Source organism: Ambystoma mexicanum, chromosome 12 (assembly GCF_040938575.1).
Source record: "Ambystoma mexicanum isolate Mex_15411 chromosome 12, UKY_AmexF1_1, whole genome shotgun sequence".
NCBI classification, from domain to species: domain Eukaryota; kingdom Metazoa; phylum Chordata; class Amphibia; order Caudata; family Ambystomatidae; genus Ambystoma; species Ambystoma mexicanum.
The window spans coordinates 720,731,089-720,754,376 of NC_090936.1; positions in this window are offsets into that span (position 1 = coordinate 720,731,089).

Sequence of the window (23,288 nt, forward strand, 5' to 3'; positions counted from 1 at the left end):
TAAGTGCTTCCTAAATGAAAATGCCCACTCGCATAGAACCTAATAACCAAGGAACAAGGTTAAAACTTATCAGAGGGTGTTAGAAAAACTCTGACAGCTGAATACAATGACTTGGCTGAAAACGAAGATCTAACTCGCGTTGACTATACTCCTTTATTAAAAGTCTATAAAGTCCAGTCGCGGAAGCCTAAACAACAAGACACACAAATAAAACATGTCTTTAATAAGCAGGTGGTAGATAGAAAGTGCAAATTAAGGAGGTCCTTAAGATATGCCAAGAAACTAGATCCAACTTCCGCCTTAATTGCCTCTATGGAGGCTAAAAAAGTATACAAAGCATGGCTGCAAGCACATCGAAGTTTATTATATGAACACAACGCTGAAAGCATCCCCACAGCCATGACTGGCAACAATGCCAAAGTGTTTGGTCTCTGCTTCGCTTTACATCAACCGGTCCTTTACCTCGTTTACAGAATGGAATAGGTGAACGAACATGACAGTCCTATTCTACGAATCATTTCTTACCACCTAACACCGAGATGCTAGGTCCCAGGAGACTAGATTCGCTCTGGATATGACTAGACAATAAAGCTGATATAATTAACCTAATAAAACAACTAAAAGCCTCCAGGGCTCCGGGCCCCGATGGTATATCTAATCTTGACCTGAAAACTCATCCTGAAGCCTGGTCAGCCTACTGAGCAAGATTTTTGGTTGATGTGCAGACTCGAGAACGATCCTATCTTCTTGAAACACACCAAATGTAATTCCCATTTATAAAAAGGCTAATAAGGCTGATCCAGCTAATTATCACCCTATTGCCCTTCTAGACCCGATAGGTAAAGTATTCGGATCCTTATTTCTACAACATTTTACAACTTGGGCATCCAATGCCGCTAGACAAGGCCACCTGCAAACAGGATTCAAAAAGAATATGGGCACAGACGCTAACATCCTTACCCTGAGCACCTTAAAAAGTAACGTTTTAGAAGGAAGACCTAGACTGTTTGTAGTTTTTGTGGACCTCTCCCAGGCCTTCAATCGAGTTGACAGATCCAGATTATGGTCGAAACTGTCTCTCTTGAAATGTCCGAACAACATCCTGGAGCCAATACGAGCTTTATATTCTAATACCACAATGCAAGTTTTCATAAACCACCAGGGGACCCTCTCGGCGAAGCTCAAAACAGCCAGAGGTGTGAAGCAGGGCTGCCCTCTTGCCCCAGTCTTGTTTTGGACCTACTTAGGTGATTTTCAGGACTCAGAAAAACTAATACGTTACTTTCCCCCAAAAATAAGTGGAGAGAAGATCAGTTGCTTACTCTACGCTGACGATCTAATTCTTATAGACTTTGCACCAATAGGCCTACAGTGTCAATTGAATAACCTACAGCAATATATGGCAGAGAACAACCTGGACATTAATGAAGGAAAAACCAAAATGATGATATTCGAAAAAAACAATCATGAAAAAGGATAAGGTGATCCTTCGCTTGGATTCAACTACAGTTGAAAAAGTAAGCGACTTTAAATACCTAGGGGTAACCCTCGACAGTTCTCGGAAAGAAAAAGACATGCAAAGCGCCCTTTACAATAAAACAAATAACTCACTGCTCAAGGGAAAGCTATCGACATCAAGTATGGCCGTTTCTCGACTATTCCGGTCTGTGTCTTCTACAAAATAAAGGTGAAACCGGTCCTAATTTATGACGTTGATGCTATGCCTAATTTACCTATTGACCTCTGGCCAAAGTTGGAAGCAAACCTTTGGAGAACGGCGCTAGGTCTTCCCAAATATACTCCACTAGCCTCGATCAGACGCAAACTCAGCCTAACATTGCTATAGAGCATAGTAAATTGCTGCTGTCTTATGTTATACAGGAAATGCAGAGTACCGGAGACTACCTATGTTTACAAATTGATCAACCAAGAAATGGCAGGCTCTACCTGTATCATGCTGACCAGATGGAAGACAGAGAATCTAGCCTTCTTATCGGATGCAGAGAGCTCTGAGGAAGAACTTTTAAGCAACCCAGTGAAAGCCATACAAAAGATAAAAGAACTGGATAGGATATCAACACTTGAAAATGCTAACAAAAACAAACTTACCAAGGATCTCCCCCAGACTTTCAAAAAATTGGACGTCCTACAGAATGACATCAAATTATTTCCAAACAGACTGCCCCGAAATACCTTTATGAGAATTAGGCTGAATTTGCTCAAAACAAAAGAAATCTTGGCAATTAGAGGTCTAACAATGACAAATTTCTGTTGCTTTTGCAATCACCCTTCGATCAAAGAAATTATTCGTCATCTGTTCCTGGTATGTCCAGCGACTCAAAGTATCCGCCTTAAATATTTGCTCAGTACCTTATTGAGCTTTTCTCTTAGGGACAAAGATCTCTGCTGGCAAAAACTGATAGGAGGGGAAAGAACATCATGGATATTGGCGACGGTCAACATCTTGCAACAAATAGTTAAGGAGCTATTCCCTTTAACGCTTGTAACGCTGTAGTTTTTCAGAAGAACTTCCTTGAATGAATTACAACAAAATCAGTAGAGACCTTTAAAGACTTTGTAAAGTTCTCTGACTCCAGACAAATAGACTTACGATCTTCAACTTGAATGAATGAATGAATTGTTTATTTTGTATCTTCTGCTTCTTTTTGTAAAAATCTATTTTTAGATTATATACAAATAAAATAAAGAAAAAATAAAAAAAAGTAATTTTACTGACCTGAACTGAAGTCATTCTGTGTGTGGATAAGAAAACTATATAACAATTTACTTACCTGCTTTATTTATTTAGTTATTTATTTATTTATGTGCCTTTTTAAATAATTATTTGCATTATTTGCTTTATTGGTCCTTATTCTAAATGTATCTTTGATGATGCTAGTTGATACAATCTTCCTTTAGTTTCGAGCTGGGTACTGTATATATAAAATAAATCATTTTTTGTTTTAATAACTACAAGTGTGTAAGTGTTTCTTTGGGTCTGTGGATGTTTTGATTTATTTTTACTGATATACAGCTCACATTCCTCCTCCTATGATAAACCTGGATAAACTACCAACCTTGGGTAGAACATGCCTATATTAGACATTGAGGCCCTAAAACAAAAGGATAGTTCATGTAGAATTCAATACCAATTGACCCTGTGAAGGGAAGCTGTATAAACTGCATAGGGATTGGTTACAAAAAGGAAGGTCCCACACATCTAATGAGTGAAACATGAAATCAATCAAGTGCCTGCCCGGGTTCTAAGAGACTAACACATGCAAGGCCACAGTTTGGTGCGAATGAGGCAAAATAAGTCACACTACCAGATGCACCTCCTCAGAAGTATTTTTCCTTTCCCCTCCTTCCTCCATAAACTCACTGTCTCCAGAGCTATGGTTCTCTCTAGGCTGGACTACTGCAACAGCTTCTTTCTAAATCTGCCTGCTTCTACTCTCCTCCCTCTGCAACTCATCCAGAAGAGACTTGTCCTTGGCCACAAGCCCATGGATCGCACCTCTCCAGAATTGAAATCTCTGCACTGGCTCCCAGTGGCTGTGAGGATTAAGGTCAAGACCCTCTGCATTGTCCACAAGGCCTTCTGGGGCATGAGGCCTGGGCCTTCAATACCTCCAACTATCTCTTCCTAAATAGCTTCCTTCTCAAGCTCTTTGCTCACCTGCCTCCAACTCCCCCAGGGTCAGTCGTATCTCCAAGCAACAAGTTGGTGGTAGATCGCTTTCTTAGCCTGGGGCCTTGTATTGCTCTCCCCAGAGTGGACGGAAAAACATATATCACCAATGCAATTATAGAGCCAATACTTTGAACGCAGAAAGATGCAATAACTCACAACCACACACTCTTAGACGCTAATCAGCACTTATACGGCTATTTATTCTAAGTTTAGAAGCAACCAGTAATAACATAGAAATAACTCACAGCAGTAACATAGACATAAATCACAGAAGAAGCAAAGAATTCAAAAGGAAATACATCACCGTGAGTGTAACTGGATTCCTCATTTCGCCCAGAAGCGGCTGGAAGACCCCAGGAAAAGACAGGCCAAGAGCACCACAGCTCACAGGAATGCCAGACGTAAGCGTCCTCCTCCGGCTGAAGTCTCACCTGACCACCTCTGGGTTTCCGCATATATACACACTCCGAAAAGGGGTGGCAGTTCTTGAACCTTCTGGAATTGGCACTTGCGCAGTTGATGAGCAGCCGTTGGTTGCCAGCTGGATTAATCGACAGCCACCCTCAAGGAGCAGAGTGCCTCCCTTCTCTAAAAACACACTCCACGGAGAACAGTAACAAACCATAACAAAGTTAGCTTTCCCAGCAGAAATGTCCTTGACCGCATGCCAGGTTTGGAACGCATTTTTTCCTCAGCACCGTGAATCTAACACTCAGCAAAATGTGTGCAGCTTTTCACTGCGGCATGAAGTAAATATCCATCATGGCTCCGAGCGCTCCCAGAATGCACTGCGCACCAGCGCCATTTTAGTTCAAGCATAACAGGCCTCCCTCTGGAACAGCCTCCCTGCCTCCCTGAAACTTGAGAAGGACCATCTCCAGTTCCAGAAGCACCTCAAGACCTTCTTTTTTGAGTCTGCTTTCTCTCCTCCTCTCGCCTGCTGAACTCCTCACTGAAACTCCACTTGTCACCTGGCTACCCTCTGATCTCGCCATTCCCGCTCCCCACCAGATGCATACCTGCACTGCCTCCCGGGCAGCCCCTGCACTTGGGGGCTGTTTCTGTATCCCTACAGTCCCCACCAGCTCTTGACACTTGATGTCTGCACTTACCCCTGCACTTGCCGCTAGCTGGCTGCACTTTTACCTACCGTTTTTATTTATTCTCATTATTTTTTACTGTTGATCCTACTGTTAGGCAGAATCCTGTGCAGTTCCCTTGGGGAACACTGCAAAAAGATTAAGACTACAGGAGCAGCAGTAAACCCAATTGGTAGCAGTCTGCACCACCCAGAGTTACCTGGTAGCTGTGGCTGAGCAGTCAGACTTCTCTCAAGAAGAGTAGGGCAGTATGCAAAGTATGCACAATAGGGCCAAAATACAGTAGAGCAAACAAACACTGACCAGAGCTTTGTATAAAAAGTATATAATTATTTATTTAAAACACACTTTAGGTAATACACTAGCACTCTCAATGAAATTAATCTAAAACACAGTCAGGTAAGTATACACACCTCCCTTGATAACTATCAGACAAGTCAGGGTTAAAGCACGACTATTTGTTAAGATAGAAGTGAGCGCTTAACCTAGATGGTGCTCCAATAGTTTAGGTTAAAAAGGGAGAGAAAAGGCAGAGCATAAAATAAAACAGTTCCCAACACTTTTAAGAGTTCAGAGCAAGGGGAGAAAGGCAGGTTATACGGTAGAGCCAAAGTTCATAGGCCAGGCCCACTTTAAATGGAGCAAAGCGAAATGTGACCAGGATCAGACGGTTTAAAGTGCACTGAAAGTCTTTGCAGAGTGTTCAAAAGAGGTTGGGGTGGTCAAAAGATATAGTTAGAAGGCCTGGAGCCAACCCAGGATTTAAGGGTCACCTTTAGCACTCTGTAGAAAGGTGAGGCCAGGCAGGACACAGTACCTTAAGAGAAAGGAATCTCCAGTGGGAGCAGCTGTTCCTGGCAGTGGTTGAGGTTCATGGTTCTGACCAGAGGAAGAGAAGATCTCGTCGAGGAGGAAACGTGGAGTCGTTGCACTGCACAGGGATGAAACCAGCTGCAGAGTTCCTGATTAAAAGGTGTGGTCCTTTTATTCGCGGTCAAAAGTGGTGAGCTTGGCTATCCGGCTGTCAGGGTGCTTGGCACCAGCGATTCGACCAACGGCCGTCTTTGGAAGATGAAAAAGGGTGAACTGGTTGATCCCACCAGCTCAGGGGAAGAAGACTCGTCCAGCAGAAGATCTTCTCTTGTCGTCGGGAAAGTGGTGAGGTAGCTGCAGCAGGGCTTCACCGGTGGTGTCATCATTGCAGACGGCTCAGCTTTGTCCCTCTTCGCATTCTTAGGTCCTGTGGCGACTTCTGAAGTTCCAGTCCCAAAGGCCCTACTTTTATGCAGAAAACCCCCCATTCATCAGCCTAGCTGTCAATCACACATGCTAAGTGGTGAGCCGGGCGGCTCACCACTGGGCCAATCAGAGTAGAGTCGACTTGGGTTGCTAAGGCAACACAGTCCAGGGTGCCAATCCCCCCCTCCACCCTTCCTGTGTAACCCAGACAGAGTGGCACCACTTGGAGGGCTTCTGTGGAGAAGCCCGCCAAAATAGTGGAACAAAGGGCTCGACCTTGGTCAGAGTTACAGAGACGGACACAAACACCATTTTAGAATCGAGTTCTGGCAAAAAGACCCAACCGGTGATTTAATATTAAATAAATAAACCAGCGGTATCTTTAACATTGCACCAAAAAGTGGTGCATTTAAAATCAATGTGTAAATCCCATAGGGAATATTCCGGGGGAATATTTCGCGTGGTAACCACTACCACCAGCCAGAAACTCGATGAGGGGGGACGGGACAGTGCCGCCTCGAAAACAGACCCAGGGGCAATCAAATTACCCCTTACCAGTACTTCCACAATATGATGGTTTGTACTGGTTCTGTTCACAATTTTGGACTAGTAAAGCCAATGGTGACTTTACATTCATGCCCTGGGAGACAGTAGTCAGTCCCAGGGTATGGAGTCTATGTTTGGGGGTCACTGTGACACCCCTGTGGTACTGCACTGAGGGTGCTGTGTACCACACATACAGAAAAACAGACGATACCCTATGGAGTAAAAAAGAAACCCCATAGCCCATAAGCAAATAATAAGTCAAGGACATACCTCAAATCATGTCTAAGAGTGGGAGTAAAAGAGCCTCACTCTTAGCAGGAGAAAAAACAAACCCCAAAAATCCAGCAAAGCTGCTGGGGGACTCACTAGGTTTGGGAAATTAGCCTTATCAGAGAATTCTCCCTAACACCTACGTATTGCACTGCCTCCTACCCGCACTTTCCCTATCCCCCATCCCCTACACATGTACAATCTCAATGTCACCTGGCCTAGTAAGGTCATTGTCTCTGTCTTCCCTCTCTTCCCCCTCCCTTTGCACTTTGAAACACTTGTGTATAAGCACATTACAATGCCATATCATATCATATGTAGAGGCATGCATACAACAAAGTCACTCAGACAGAAGATGCATACTGCTCCCTGTAGGAAAATATTCACTTAGGAGTCAATCAAAAGCATTAGGTGACATATGCTCGTTTTACCATGAACATACATAGGAAGTTAATGAAGGCTGTTGAAACAAAGATATACATCAAGTTATGTAGAATTATAACACATAGAATTTTCTGGCACTTATTTAAGTACACCTGCATTCAGATATACAACCCATGCACACCCACCCATTCATTGACAACACAATTTAGTCATGCACATGGTATCAGAGGAAGAGGTCAGAAAGTACGCCCCATGAAGGCATGTAGGAGCATCATGAAAAATGGAAGGGAATCATGTTTCCAACAAGAAGTCACAACATTAACTGCCAATTCAGCAGTCGCTAGGGTGAGACCGGTAAGTTGCTGCCAACATTTTAGCTCTCGTGGGAAAGGATGTGAAGCGTTCTTTTTTGTTGTCCCATTGTTCACACCTCTCAATTCTGTTGGTCACCAATGACCAAAGTGACCCACCCCAGGTCAATCAAAGGGGCTACACCAATCAGAAGTCTACTTGCATGTGCAACATTTGAACATGTCAACTGTTCAATTAAATTCAAGTGAAACTAGATGGTTCCACCATGGGTTCATTACCATGAGGTAGTCACTAGAATGATCGCGAGGGATAGGATAGGCCAATGAGGCTAGGCATTGTTTAGAATCACCTATGGAGCAACCAAGACTGTCCAATCTGCAAACATGAGTTTGAAAGTATTGTGAAACAATGTTTGAAATGTTACTCCGCCTCTTACTATGAAATTCAGCCATTGTGTGATGTTCTTTGAATTATTTGTGGATTATTCCCAGCTTATTGAACTACTTTAATTATATTGTTTTTTGGGACCAACCATACACTGTCCTCTGTGTGTGTTCAAGTAGGCTGGTAGGGTGCTGTTCCTCAGTATCATGAAGTCGTGTGTGGCACATGGTTGTGGCTGATGGTGAGATTGCCATCACACAAAATTTGCATGTTCATGGAACAATAATGTTTCCTGTTCCAATATGCCTGCTCCACTAACCTGGTGGGGCACTAATGCAACATTTCTGCGTTCCAGTGGTCCAATGATGTTGGGGATCTGGGAAATAGTATATAAAAATGCTTTAGAAGCATGCACCTGCACCTGGATGATGGGCAGGGTGATGTGCTGATGGGCATGCCTCATGAGCACATCCATGACTTGCTCCAGCACTTTCAAGAATGTTGGCTGGGACATCCCATGCAGTGTCTTAACAGTGTGTTGGAATCTGCCTGTGGCACAGAAGTGGAGGACAGGCACCAGCTTTAAAGGGTGGAGGAGGTGACAGTTCTCATGGCGATGGTACTCTGGAGATCAGCTGATTATGAGATGGTGTGCCAGTCCAAGTGATAGAGTGTTACTAATTGGTTTTACATAAATGACCAAGGGGATGGACAGACACATTGTATATGTGGCCTCTATAGCACATGTCTCCTGAGCCTTTGTTGTGCCTGTCATCTTCCCTGATGAGGCCTTGCATGCCGCTGTAGCTTGATGAATAGTGGCAGGTTGTGGATCTCACAGTTCACATCTGGCTGGGGCTGCAAGTTGCATGGATGTGTGTTTGGGTCAGGTGTGGGCCTTATGTACGCCTCATGTGCAGTTTGGGAGCACCTGTGACTTCATTTCCATCACCTGTATGCATTTGCCACCACCCTTTGTGTGTCAGTAACTGCACTGTGTTTTTGGTGAAATTACAGCTGATTTTCGGCAGTATTTCAGCAGTATTTCCACTTGTAACAATGTGGAAATACCGTTTTTGTTTCTGGCACAAAATCTATTGGCCCAATTGGCCCCAGCACTAATACCACCATGTCAGGGCAGTAAATCTGCCTGTAGAAATTCTGTCAGCAAAATGTGTGCCCATTGTCTGTGAAGCATAATATGGTGGTGTGGTAAAAGTGGTGGTAATTCCGGCATGCCGCGTTATCCACTTACTGCCAAACTTGTAATGAAGTCTATAGAGTTCAACTGCTCCCTGAATCCCAAGACTACATTCTCAAGGATATAGCACCCGCTCACTATTAGTTAATCCACCCAGGGTTATAGTGCATCTCTGACATCTTTCTCACGTGTCAGTTCTCGTTAATGCTGTGCCCAGTTTATTTCTTTGTTCCCATTACAATCTCATTGAAGAAGAGCACCTTGCTCTCTTCTTTAGAATACAGTGAGCCACTTGTGTCTGTAGTGTTATAGTGCACATCTCACTTATTAAGGTATGTAGTGCCCAGTTCACTTGGGAATGGTCTCAGAATGTCCTGTCCCTCAGCGCTCTCATACCCTGCTGCAGTTTTTAGGATCTGTGGCTCACTTAAGAAGACCAGGCAGCATAGTTGGCCCAGCATACTTCCACACTGTGGTTGGGTCTCCTTGGTTGTGTGTTTGCCATGTCTCTCTCTCCATTTGTCCTGGGGGACTGACGCATCATATAGCCCTCATTACGAGTTTGTCGCAAATGTACCGGTGATTCTGTAATTTCGGTTGCACTGTTTCCGGCAACCGCAATAACGGAATCACTGGAACATTACAATTCTGCGGGAGAGCGCAAACTGCCATGCCAGAAACAGTGCCACCGACATTACAGAAACACTGGCATTTCTTACTGGTGCCTGTGTTTCCATAAAACAATCTGCCGTAAACACTGTTGCCGCTTTGCAATTCATGGAAACACCAGTGATGGAGTGACTGATGATGGAAACACCAGCAACGAAAATGTTGGGACTGGAAACAATGTCATTGCAGGAACTGAAAGCTCGTCGGCGACTATTTTGAAAAACACAATCCATATCAAGTCGCCCACTTCCTGTAGTCATCCAGTCACTGTTACACGGGCGGCATGTCTGGAGCATCCAAGGTACATGTCCCAGAGGTCTGTCAGAGTAAGCCATGCCTTACAGAGCCATCATTGACAGTGCTGACATAATTGTGACAAATGCTGACAAACTCTTTGCAATAGACCACAGATGAACACGCGAATGAGGAAAATCAGCAATATGGGAGGTGGCACAAAGCTGGCGGTTGTGGGCTCTGTGTTGTGCGCTCTGTCCTCTGCACCCTTAAAGATTGTCACAAGCTGTGTGACGACCTCCGCCTCAGAGTGCGTAACCTGCTTTCGGCCCACAGGAGGGAATGCCTGCCAACCGAGGCGGGACGAACTCCCCAATCAAATTAATGATGTGGGAGGAGACATGCAATACAGCTTCTCTAAGGCATTAAGGGAGTTGTAGTGGCAGAGGCTGGTGCAGGAACGCAAGCAGATGGCAGTGACTGCAACATTAAAACAATAAAACTGCGTTGAGAGTGAAATGCACCACACAAAACATGGAGCAAGGTCCAACTGCATGACACCATAACACAACCACTACATGAAATGGCCCATAGCCCTGGCCCATACTCCAGGGGAACCCACGCATGGCACCCAATAAACATGTCAACACACATATGGGCACATGAGTACTGGTCATCTGCACAAAGAGTCAACATGACAAGCAGCATATACACGAAGCACACACCTGACCAAGGTGGCATGCCTGCACTACAACCAATGTGCCCCACACCACACACATACAAGCACGCATCAAAGCTGTCCTGACAACCAGACACGATGTAAAAGCAGAATGTCACACAATGACATAATTGAATATTGCAAATCCATTGGATAGCACATAGGTGATTAACTGCATGCCCATCTCATCCTCACAGGCTCCTCCTCTGACAGCGATCATGGTGGACAATCAACATCACAGCCTCCCACCCATAGGAAGAGGACCACACCCCGTGACACCACAGCCCAGACAACACCAGCGACGCAGCCCAAAGACCCTGTGGCCCAGCCACCCGCCCCTGTTGTGCAGCCAACAGACACTGAGGCCCAGCCACCTTCCACTGGTGCGCAGCAAACATCCACTGAGGCTCAGTCACCTGCCCCTGTTGTGCAGCCAACAGCAACTGAGGCCCAGCCACCTGCTCCTGTTGAGCAGCAAACATCCACTGAGGCCCAGTCACCTGCCCCTGTTGCACAGCCCACAGCACTGAGGCCCAGCCACCTGCCTCTATTGCACAGCCAACAGCCACTGAGGCCCATCCACCTGACCGTGTTGTGCAGCCAACAGCAACTGAGGCCCCGTCACCTGCCCCTGTTGTGCAGCCAACTGCCAATGCGGCCCAACCACCTGCCCCTGTCATCCAGCCCTCTGGGCCACTAAGACAGCCGCTAGCCACCCAACACCAGCCACCTACATATCCGGGGACATATATGGATGGTGGTGCTATGGAAGAAGCTGGGGACAGCACAAAAGCGTCCCAGAGAACATGCCTTACATTCACCCAGCCTTCAGCCCCTCTGACCTCCACAGCCCCTCTCCACCACTGATTCCCAACAGCTCACTGAGTCCTGAACTGAGTCCTGTATGATGCACAAATATGTGAAGGCCAGTGGCTCTACTTCTGCCCTGGTTATGCTGTCACAGATGGTCTGGGAGGGGAACAAGGGTGTCTCTGCCCTTGCAGAGTCCCTCACACCTATGCTGCTGGTGGCCCTTGACCCCAGGCATGTCCATGGATCCAACCCCCTGCTCCTCTATCCCCACACCAGCCAGGATCCAGGCAGAGGCAGCATTTACAGGAGCCAGCGAGATAGAGGCGAAGAGGGCGGCCCAGTGACATAGAGAGCAGAAGAGCGAGAGTGCAGGAGGGACAGCCCTGGCAGAAGGTCTCCAACCAGAGCAGAGGAACTGGAGAGTGACATCGTGGCTCCGACCTGCTACGGAGTACCCGAACAAACCAGGAAGAAAGAGTGGAGGGGCGGATGGCGGACAAGTACATTGCTCGTCGGGTGGGCGTGACCAGTGGGGCTGGAGCCCACGAGACTGCCCAGCAGTGCTCTGGTCGAGATAGTGAGGCGAGAGCCAGGTGCCGGGGGGGCGGACGAGAAGAACCCCAACACCCAGGCGTGACAGGCACAACGAACGTCCCCTCTTCCCATCTCCCTTAAAGGGACCCACTGTCAACACTCGGGGTGCCCGGGAGAGGCTGCCCCTCCTTGCAGGAAGTGTAGCGGGGAGACGTGTGCAGGCCCCGCTTGGCTCGTAGGAGGATCCAGGTCCGCCTGATGACTGGGCAACGAGCACCCGAGGCTGGGGAAGGTGCTTTGGAAGGGGGAGCAGAGTAGGAGGTACCAGAGACAGCGCCAGAGACACGAGAGGACATAGTAGGTGGCCCAGAGCCCCGGTGGTCCCCAAGGGGGTGAAGAGAAGACAACTGCAAACGGTGAGGGTGAGCAGAGCAGGCTCTGGCCCAGCCAGGGGATGGAGGAATAAGACTACAGGCTCCCCTCGTGTCTGCTCCACATCGGCGGTGGCGGGCCCACACAGCCTACCCTGGAACCATGAGTTGGGTACGCAGGACCGTAGGAGGCGTGCACCTCAATGCCAAGAGCACTACTGGTCAGAGTAAGAGCTTTGGAGGCTGCAATAAAGATAGGGGCAGGCCCTCTGCACTGAACATCCTGTGACACAGGACACAACGCAGTGAAGGAGCGGACCTCTGCAATAGAGTGGAATAAGAGAGGGAGCACAGCCAGGGGCTGCGAGGGCAAGGAAATGGATAGAAAGGGCAGTGCAACGTGGGAGGATACAACCCACTTGAGAAGCAATACAGTGGGAAGCAGTGCAAGAGAGTGCAGCCGAGGACTGTCCCTTACAGGGCTCAATCACATACCAGATCAGGGACAAACAAGATACGCTGTGACTATAACGCTCAAGTGGGCCCAATCCTGGGGCTCGCAGGCACAGGCAACAGAGCACCAGCCCCCACAGGTTGTTCTTTGAACAAGGACAACACAGGAGTAACTTGAGAGAAGAAACAACACATGCAGAGAGTGGTCCGGCCTCCTGGGCCTGAGCAGCAGTGGCAAGGACCACCTCCCAGCATCCATAGTTATCCTTTGCTAAACAGGCAAAAGGATAGACCTGCACAGAGCCATTAGGATGTCAAGTAAGGGCACAACATTAGTGAGACGGCCTACAGGGAGAATTAAAGAAGCAGGAGGACAGTTTGCTTATTACTGGGGCATACTGGCACTGTTGGGCGCCAGGTCAGGAGAGGGGGGCCGGTACCTACCCTGAAGAAGGACTGAGTGCATGAGGAGAGCGCAAAGGCTGGAGTATGAGAGGGTGCTAATGAACTATAAATGGAAAGAGGATAACGACTCCCGGACACTGCAATAAACTGGTATGCTTGTAGAAGGTGAACTCAGTGTGCCACCCTCAGAAAGACAGAGAGGGAAGACAACGCCTCAGGCCTGCAAGAGGAGAATGCCAAACAGAACAAAAGGAGAAAGAGGCAAACAAACTAGCATAGACTCCATTACCAAAAGTCAGAAAAAAAGCAACCCATCCAATCAGACGCAAGTATGGCATCCATGAACGCTGCACAACAGCTGGGAGGTGAAAGCGAGGGTCCAATACTGGAGGCGATAGCTGCCCTGAAGGCATCTGTGGAAAACAAGCTGGACCTAGTCATGGTGGATGTGGGTCTCCTGCAACAAGATCATGGAACTTGACAGATCGAGTGACAGCAGAACTGCAAGTACAGCAGAACACCATCGCTGTTGCCACCACTCAGACACAAATGTCGGAAGTTCTGGAACAAGTGGAGATCCTGGAACACAGAGTAGAGGATGCGGGAGGGAGGGCATGAAGGAACAACATCTGTATAGTTGGACTGCCAGAAGGTGAAGAAGGCAGGGAACCTGCTGATTACATTGAAAATCTGCTGCTGCAGGATATTGGGGCAGGAGTACTGTCCCAGGGTTTTGCGGTGAAAAGAGCCCACCGAACCCTGACCAGAAAACCCCAACTGGGTGCCCCCCCGATCAATGATCACCAAGATTATGAATTTCAGAGATAGGAAGAAGATATTGACATTCTCGAGAGAAGTGGGGGTGATAACCAGGAACTCCTGCAGAATTACTATATATCCAGACTATACTGTCATGGTCCAGAGGCAAAGAGGGTGTTTCAGCCCAACTATGGAACGCCTTAGAGCGGCGGGTATATATTAAATGCTGTTATATCCTGATAAACTTAAGGTGATACATCAGGGCTGATCGTGTTTCTTTGAGACAACAGTGGAGGCTCACACATGGATGGACCAGCAAGGTATTCTTCAACAAAGACCTAGGAACGCCAACAACGATGTAAACTTGCCCCTGTGACAACATGAGGGAACTAATATGAATAAGGACATTTCAGCATAAAGCACATAACGCAAGTGAGAAGGAATTGATAATGGAGCGATGAGCTCCAGTTCTGCCGGAAGGAACAACAAGACACACAACCCCAAAGTGTTCTACAAGTTTGGATGGCAGTTCTAAGGCATCACGCTGCGGCAGGCTGGTCCCACCTCGGTGGGTGGAGCAAGAGAAGCAACGAAGCCCGAGCATGGGGAGGGTGGCTGGGCAATTTTTTGGATGGTTGGTGACAGGCTTATAGTGGAGGAAGCACCACATGAAGAAGCAGAAGGCATGGAGCGAATGGCGGCGGACAAGGTGAAGATCAAATGAACCAAGCCCAGGGAAATATCTCTAGTCGGAGGCCCATGAAGATGAAGACACAGTATGACATTAGTGAGAGGATGATGAGGAATGGTCTAAGATGGGATAGCCCAAGCTGGGGCAGGAGGATGGAGACTCAGAGCAGCGGGCATGCAGAGGGCTATCGGAGGGCCGAGCTGGAAGAAATACCATAGATATGGGCCCAGATAAGATAATGATTGTAACCTGGAACGTCAGGGGTCTCAATGCCTACATAAAAACACTCAGAGTATATGTCTGGCTGAACAGGATGAAGGTCAAGATAGAAATGTTGCAAGAGACCCACTTAACACCGGAGAAGCAAACCAAAGTGGCCAAGAAATGGGGGGGGGCAGGCGTACAGTTCCACATACACAAATAATGCCATGGCAGTACTGATATGGGTCACCCCAGAGGTCCTATTCCAGCTAATAAAGCAAGAATGTGACTCAGGATGTAGATTTGTGATAGTGCATGGAATGATGGAGAATAAGGAAATATGCTTAATAAATAAATATGCCCGGATCACGATGCAACAGAATTCCTCAGGAAAATCGCACCCAAACTGGCTCAATACAGAGAGGCAGCATTCATCTGAGCAGGAGACTTCAATCGCACCCTGGACCCAGTCCTGGACAGATAGGATGACAAGTACAGGAAGCCAGCACCCCCAGCAAAGGTGTTACAAATGATCCTGAACCAATGGCAATTTACGGATGTCTGGATGAAGGTACACAGGGATCAGAGAGGGTATACACATTATAGTGCACTCCATGGGACATTCACATGCATAGACTATTTATTTACAGGCACTGAATCTCTGAGGGATTTCACAGGGATAAACATTAAGGCACGCACACTATCTGACCATGCACCATTGCTGGCAACATGGGTAAACACCTATAGAAAGGCTCCAATACCAATGTGACGGCTGAGGGCAGAGGCATTGAAGGAGGGTGAGTTCAAGGAATTCTTGCATGATGTGATAGAAGATTACTTTGAGCACAATGTGGGAAGTATAGAGAGTAATGGTACCCTCTGGGATGCTTTCAAAGTGGTGATAAGGGGGGCGGCAATAGGGAAAACAGGGAGTCTGAGAGGAAGCACCTTGGCAGATCTTGGAAAACTGGAAAGGGATATAGAACTAGTGGAATGCCGGGCTGGAAGGACAGCGGAGTGACCTAGGGAATTAAAGGCATTGAGATTGAGATGTGTCCCACTCTGGGAGAAACTGGGGAGATTGGATTATAGGAAGTACATAAAGAGACTGCACGCAGAGGGGGACAAGCCTGGTAGGCTCCTGACCTAGCTTACCAAGCAGGAGTATAAAAGAGACCCCATCAATGCGATAAAAGTCAAAGCAGGGAAAGAGGTCAGGAGCCAGGAGGGCATTAACAAACTATTCTCCCATTTCTAAGAGCAATTGTATTCCCCTAACCCAGAGGTGGAGCTAGGTGATATAGCGGACGCCCTGGCAGAGATCAGACTGCCGAAACTAGCAGTACAACAGGTTCAACTACTGGAGTCCCACCTCACACTAGAAGAAATAGAGACCGTAATCACTGAGCTTCCATCAAGCAAATGTCCAGGACCTGATGGACTCCCAGGTGAGTTTTACAAGAAATATAAGGGCACCTTAGCACCGAATATGCTAGAAACATATTAAGAGGTGTATGAGAAGCAGCTGTCAGACAGCATGTCGGAATCAGTAATCATACCAATCCTTAAACCAGGGAAATCACTGCTGGATTGTGCCTCCTAACTGCCGATCTCCCTCAATAATCAAGACTCCAAAATTCTCACAGCAGTGCTTGCTAACTGACTCAAATGGATGATACTCACTTTGATCTATTCAGACCAAAAATGGCTATGTCCTGGGAAGGAACACATTGTGGTTTCTACAAAGGTTCCACCATGTGGTAGATTGGACAAACCTCAAATGGGGCGAATGCGCAATAGCGTCCCTAGATGCTTTTAAGGCTTTTGACTCTGTGAATTGGGAGTGGCTGTTGTGTGTCCACTCCCACTTTGGGATGGGGGAGCAGTTCCTTTGGTGGATTAGGCTGTTATATAAAAACCCCAGAGCTAAAGTGAGAACTGGGAGATATATATCAGAGGTCTGAAGGATATACAAAGGCACCAAGCAGGGGTGTCCACTGTCACCGATGTTGTATATACTGGCCCTAGAACCGCTGGCAGAGTCGAGTATGGGGACACTGGGATAGACATAGACAGGGTTGTACATCACATCTTGAAATATGCAGACGACATTCTCCTCTTTGTGGCAAACTCGCAAGTAAACCAATCATGTCTACTAGAAGCGATTGATGTGTACACCAGACTTTCTGGAATAGCCATCAATAAAGACAAGTCCTCCCTATTCCCCTTAGCAGATCTCAGATGGGTCCCCACAAATCAACTTCCAGATCTGGGCATTATGTGGACACTGTGCTTCTTTAGATATCTGGGGATAGAAGTGCACCATGATACTGCAGACACACACAAACTCAACACACAGGCTGCCCTTGATAGGACGCCATGGTCTTCTGGGGGACACTTCAGTTGGGAATGATAGGGAGGGTGGCCCTGCTGAAGATGGTGGTACTGCCATGCATGTTGTATTACTGTACAAACATCCCATACAACATACTTAAGGCTGTCTTCACACAGTTGAACATAATAGCACAGGCGTTTCTGTGGGTAAGGGGGATGTGCAGGATTGTGATGAAGACTGCAAAGAGATTATAAAGCAGGAGGCATCTGATTGACGGACTTTGAAAGGTACTACCTGACAGGGCAATTGCAATTTGTGGTGAAATGGCTGGGGGAATAAACAACAATAGACACAATACTCTTCCAGCCGGCATTGAAACTATACTATTTGAGAGAATTGTTATGGATAGATAAATCCCTAATCAAAACTCTACCTAACATAGTCAAACTTGCAATAACCCTGTGTAGCAGGGCATGAAAAATCCAGGGGAAGAAAGATCCCTGCTCTGTACAGATCCCCCTTGTGGGATTTGTAGGCCCAGACACAGGATCTCTCGCAATATATAAGGATCCCATTGGGAAGCCAAAGGCATAGTCCAGATAGGGGTTCTGAGGAAGGAGGGACAATGGGTGGAATTTTTAAACCTGCCTGATTGAGGATCAAGATATACATGGAGGCCAGTTTAGACTACAAAAAAGGAATGGTCAGAACAATCAAGAAGAGATGGGCAGAATGGCCAGAGGAAGAGGACACAGGGGAGGGGTTGTATGCATGGTACGACATAACAGAAGGTGGACACATGGTCTCCAGACTATATGAACAGTTGTTGAAATCTAACAATGAGCAAGTGCTGCAAACGAGAGAACATTGGGAAAGGGAGCTCCAGAGGCCCTTCAGTGACAAAGAATGGGCTAGAGCACTGAGATACCCTAAAAAAGTGTCCAGGAATGCAAGATTCAGTCAAGCGCAGTTACACCTTATGCATAGGGCATACCTTATGCCTAGGAGGATGACCATGATGAGACTGGGGAACCTTGAAACTGCCCCTATGTACAGAGGAGGGAGCTGACATGCTGCATATGTTTTGGACATGCCCAGTAATAAGGATTTTCTGGGATTGAATCGAGAAGAGTGTGGCGAGGGGTGGAATCCAAATGCAAGCATGGACCCGGAGTCTTATTTATTGGGCCTTTTTCCCAGAGGAGACATGCAAAGGACACATCTGGCCAAGATGAAGGATTTTGTGTGCATTTTGGCTAAACGCCGGATAGCAATGGCATGGAACTCCAGTGCAGGCCGAAGTATGGACTCATGGTAGTCTGACCTCCAGAAATGGGTGGTAGCGGAGACAGCAGTGTGGACAAGAGCGGTGCAGAGGGTCAAAGTGGGCAAAAGATACTTGCATGGAACTCCCTGTTACAAGATTTATTCAGGCAAGGGGAAGAGAGCAGCACAGATGATCCTGGAAGAGCAGAGGAACAATAACAGGAGAATAGACAGATGCACCGAGTACCCCCTCAAAAAAGACGACACATAAGGCATGTAGACTTGAGACTGGAAAAATGGGCGTCTATAGACCAGGGAAGCATGGCCACTGGATCACTCCAGGCTGAATCAGGATGAAAGGCGGAATCCACAAAGAAGTGCCAGAGTGACTGGTATGTTTTGTTTGTGATTGTTGTTGGCTAATGTTGTAAAACACTAAAGAGATAAGAAAAGAGGATTGGATACTCAGAGAGAAAGAATACAAAATTTAGATATTGGAGGCCAAACTAAATTATTATAATGAAAAAATTACAAAAGCAAGTAATGAAACCAAACAGCTCTTTAAAATGTTCAAGACTTGGGGAAAACCCAATGCCTTAAATCAGACTATTAACCCAGATAAAGATGATTGGATTAGGGTTTGAAAACAATTCACAGACAAAATCATATCAGTGCATGCTAGAATACGTAAGGTCCTGGACCAAGTAAACTCTCAGGTCTTTTCTGACATGGTTGTAGTAAAGAAACAACAGACCCAAGACTTCTAATTTCCCTGCTGTCAGTTACAAAGAGGTAGTTGAACTATTTAGTGCTATGCAACCTACCAGCTGTTCAGGAGATCTATTACCCTCTTAGTTCATTCCCGAGCATCAAGATCTATTTGCATCGTTACTTCAAAGATTTATTATTGCTTCTTTTGCACATAGTTTGGTTCCTGAGACTATTAAAGACGTGGTGGACACCTCCTTCTGAAGAAACTAGGGCTGGATATGGAGGACCTCTCCAACCTTTGGCCTATTACTAATATCCCTTTTCTTCTGAAAATAATCGACAAAGTGGCCATGATGCAAATGCAATCTCATGTAGAAGCTATGGGCCTTCTCCAAAAGAAACAATCTGGTTTTTGGTGTACCCACGTGACCGAGAACGCCTTATTAGACCTCCAAACCCATATGCTTTCGGCCTTGGAAAGAAGTGGCTCGGGAATACTGATTTGTTTAGACCTATCAGCAGCTTTCAACCTCCTTGAACATAAAAGGCTGCTGCATAGGTTAAATGATATTGGTGGTTTCTCAAGGGAAGCTGCAACATGAATGGATTCTTTCCTCTGTGGTCGAAACTTCAGGATCTGTTGGGGAGATGCTTCCTCTGACATTGAGCCAATCCTGTGCGGCGTTCCACATGGGGCCTACCTATCCCCATCTGTTTTTAACATTTATATCCAACCATTGTGTGAGGAAATACAGACTCAGGGTATTCAGTGCTAATTATGCAGATGATTTTCAGCTTTCTATTCAACTCAGTGGGGATTACGCAGCTGATCAAGAAAAGCTAAGAAAAATCTACATGCTCATCAAAGGCTGGATTTCCTCTAACTGGCTCTGCTTAAATGCTAGTAAATCTGAGTTTATGGTGTACGGGACTAATGACGCCTGTAATGATCTTTGCTGGGAATATGTGAGTTTCTGCATTGATGGAGGCCATATAGCTGTGGTCAGTAAGGTTAAAACTCTTGGCACCTTCATGGAGGTCTCCCTTAATGCAGACGTCCATTTTAACTATATAGTTTAGAACTATTACTTAAGAGTCCAGAGACAGATCTGTCTGCTGGTTACGAAGAAAAATCATGAAAAGCTGATTCGAGCTATCATCTTACTGCAACTTGATTATTGTAATTCTCTGCTTGAGGGGGCAAGCAAGGAATGTAAAACAACATGATGCTGTACGTATAGTGTACAACATTGCACGCAGAGACCCAGTATCTAAGGCCTGCAGGGAACTTCACTGTCTCCCTGTGGCAGCCAGAGTTCAATTCAGGATTCTCACGCTGGGCCACAAGTGTCTGTTTGGGACTGTACCATGCTATTTGAAGGAGCAACTTGAGTTCTATAAACCAGGTAGAAGCTTGAGATCATCTGATGCTCACTGTTTAAGTATCCACCAGTTCAAAAGAACTCAGAGGAATGGTTGGTCTTTTCCCATTTTGATTTCACAGGCTTGGAATGAGCTCCAAGACTCTTTGTGGAAAGAAGAAAATGATCTTGATGTCAAGAAACTCTTGAAAACTAGATTATTCGCCTAGGGAGGTTTTGACTGTTCTTGTTGTGCTTCGGTCTTTGTTTGTCTGTTCTCATTTAATGTAGCGCCTGGATGCCTAAGTCTCCCTTGCCTCCTGTGCCTTCCTCTGCCTCTGCACATGCACCCTTTCCTTGCCTTAATGTCCGGGCTCCCCTGTCGCCCTGGCTCCTCCACCATCCTTGACTATTCCTCTGGCTCTCTTTCCACCCTCGGTGGGGAGGGGGCAACCGTCCCCTGCGCCCCCGTGGAAGACCTTCAAAGAAAGTAAGCTGCTCCATGTTGCCACGCTAAACTCTCACTCCGCTGTCAAATATTTGCGCGACATCTGCAACCTCCTTGAAAGCATGGATCTTGATGTTCTCGCCATCAAGAGACATGGTTCAAGGACTGCTCTGTCACGAGCTTTGACACTCTCCTCCCTTTAGGATACAAGATCCTCTCTGTACCCAGGCCCAAGGGATCAGGAGGGGGAGTGGCACTGAACTTCCCAGAATGGAAACATGTGTCCCTCATCCCCACTCAGGCCCACTACTCCTTTGAATGCCTAGTCTGCAGGCTCTTACTATCGCCTAAAACTTCCCTCCATATGTCCATCCTCTATCAGCCATCTGGGCATTCCACTCTCTTCCTCTCTGAATGGGCTGACCTGGCCTCCTCTCTCCTCTTCTCCTCCTCTCATCTCCTCCTGATTGGTGACATTAACATTCATCTGGACTCTCCTGACTCCTCAGGACCTTTCTGTAACCTATGCGATTCCCTCTCCCTCTCTATCTTACCTGTTGGCTCCATGCACATAGCGGGCCACAGTTTGGATGTTCTCATCTCTACGGATATCCCCCTCTCTGTTCCTCACACTACCTCTTTGTTTGGATAGAACACCCTCTTCACACTTAAAGCTCTCTTCTCCTCTTGCTTCGGCACATCTGGCTCAACCACTGGGATTCAATGCCACAAGACCCATGAAAAGAGTGACAGCGGCTGCCTTTGCATCCAAATACTCTCCACCTCCTACTACTGTGGCTAACTCCGTCCCTGACACAGCCCTCGCTAACTTTCTTGTACCTGTCATGGGGGTCTGACTGAAGCCTTCCAAAATGTGCAACTCTTGGTATGACTCTGATCTGGATGCCCTTAAACACAAGTGTAGGGCAGCTGAACGGAAATAGAATGTGTCAGGCAGACCGTCTGACAAACTGGCCTGCAACCTCCTTGAAAGCTAATATCGACTCTGCATCCGTACCAAGAAAAGAGTCCTTATTCAAGCCTGAATCTCTGCGCCATCAAACAACATGGCTAGACTTTTCAAAGTATGTAAGGAACTGGCCAATCCTACAGCAGCCTCTTCTTCTGTCACACCCACTCGGGTCCTTTGCCCGGCCCAGGCTTCTTACTTCACCGCTAAAACCCATGTCAATCTTTCCTCTCTCACTTCTATACCAAGTCATACACCAACACCCCAGGACCATCCCTTGGCCTCTACACCACTTCTCCTCTCTTCGCTCACTCCTATCACACCTGAAGAGGTCTTTAGACAAGCCCAGTCCATGAAGGCCTTATCCAAACACGTGGGACCCTGCTCCTCCAAAACCATTAGGACAACATTGACTCTCTCACCCCAGCCTTAGCTGATCTATGCAATCTCTCTTTTGCCACTGTAGTTTTCCCCAACTGCTCTTAAACACTCCCTTGTGCACCCTCTGCTTAAGAAACCCTCTGCTGACCCCTCCATTCCAGCAAACTGCTGCCCCATCTCTATCATCCCTTTCCTGGGCAACCTCCTAGAGAAACTGGCTATCTCTCAGTAAGCCCTCCCCACTGAATCTGCTAGTTGCCTCCACGAGCATCAGTCTGGCTTTAGAGCATCCAGAGGCAGGGAAACTGCTCTTCAGAACACCTGTGAAGTCTTGCTCTCTAATCTTGTCACTAACACTCCCTCTGTCCACATTCTTGTGGACCTCTCCTCTGCCTTCAACACAGTAAACCAAAACATCCTGATCGCATGTCTCTGGGACACACTGGGAATCACTGGTCAGGCTCTGGCATGGTTAACCTCCTTTCTGTCTAACCACCCATCTCAGGTGGAAGTTGGGACTTTTATTTCCACTATCACTCTTTCAACCTGCGGCATCCCCCAGGGCTCTAACCTTGCCCCTGGTTCTTCAATGTCTACATGGCTGCCCTGGCACATAAAATTGCCAGTTTCACTTCTAATTTCCAGTGTTAGCCAGATGACACACATCTCTCCTTCAGGCTGCCCTCACCTCCTGTACCTCGCTCATATGTGACTGTATGTCCACAATTGAGTCATGGTGTGCTGCAAACGACCTCTGCCTCAACGTCAGTAAAACCAAGATCTTTTGAATTGAGACTCCTGCTTCCCCTTTCCCACTATCACACTGGCCGGCCTCCCT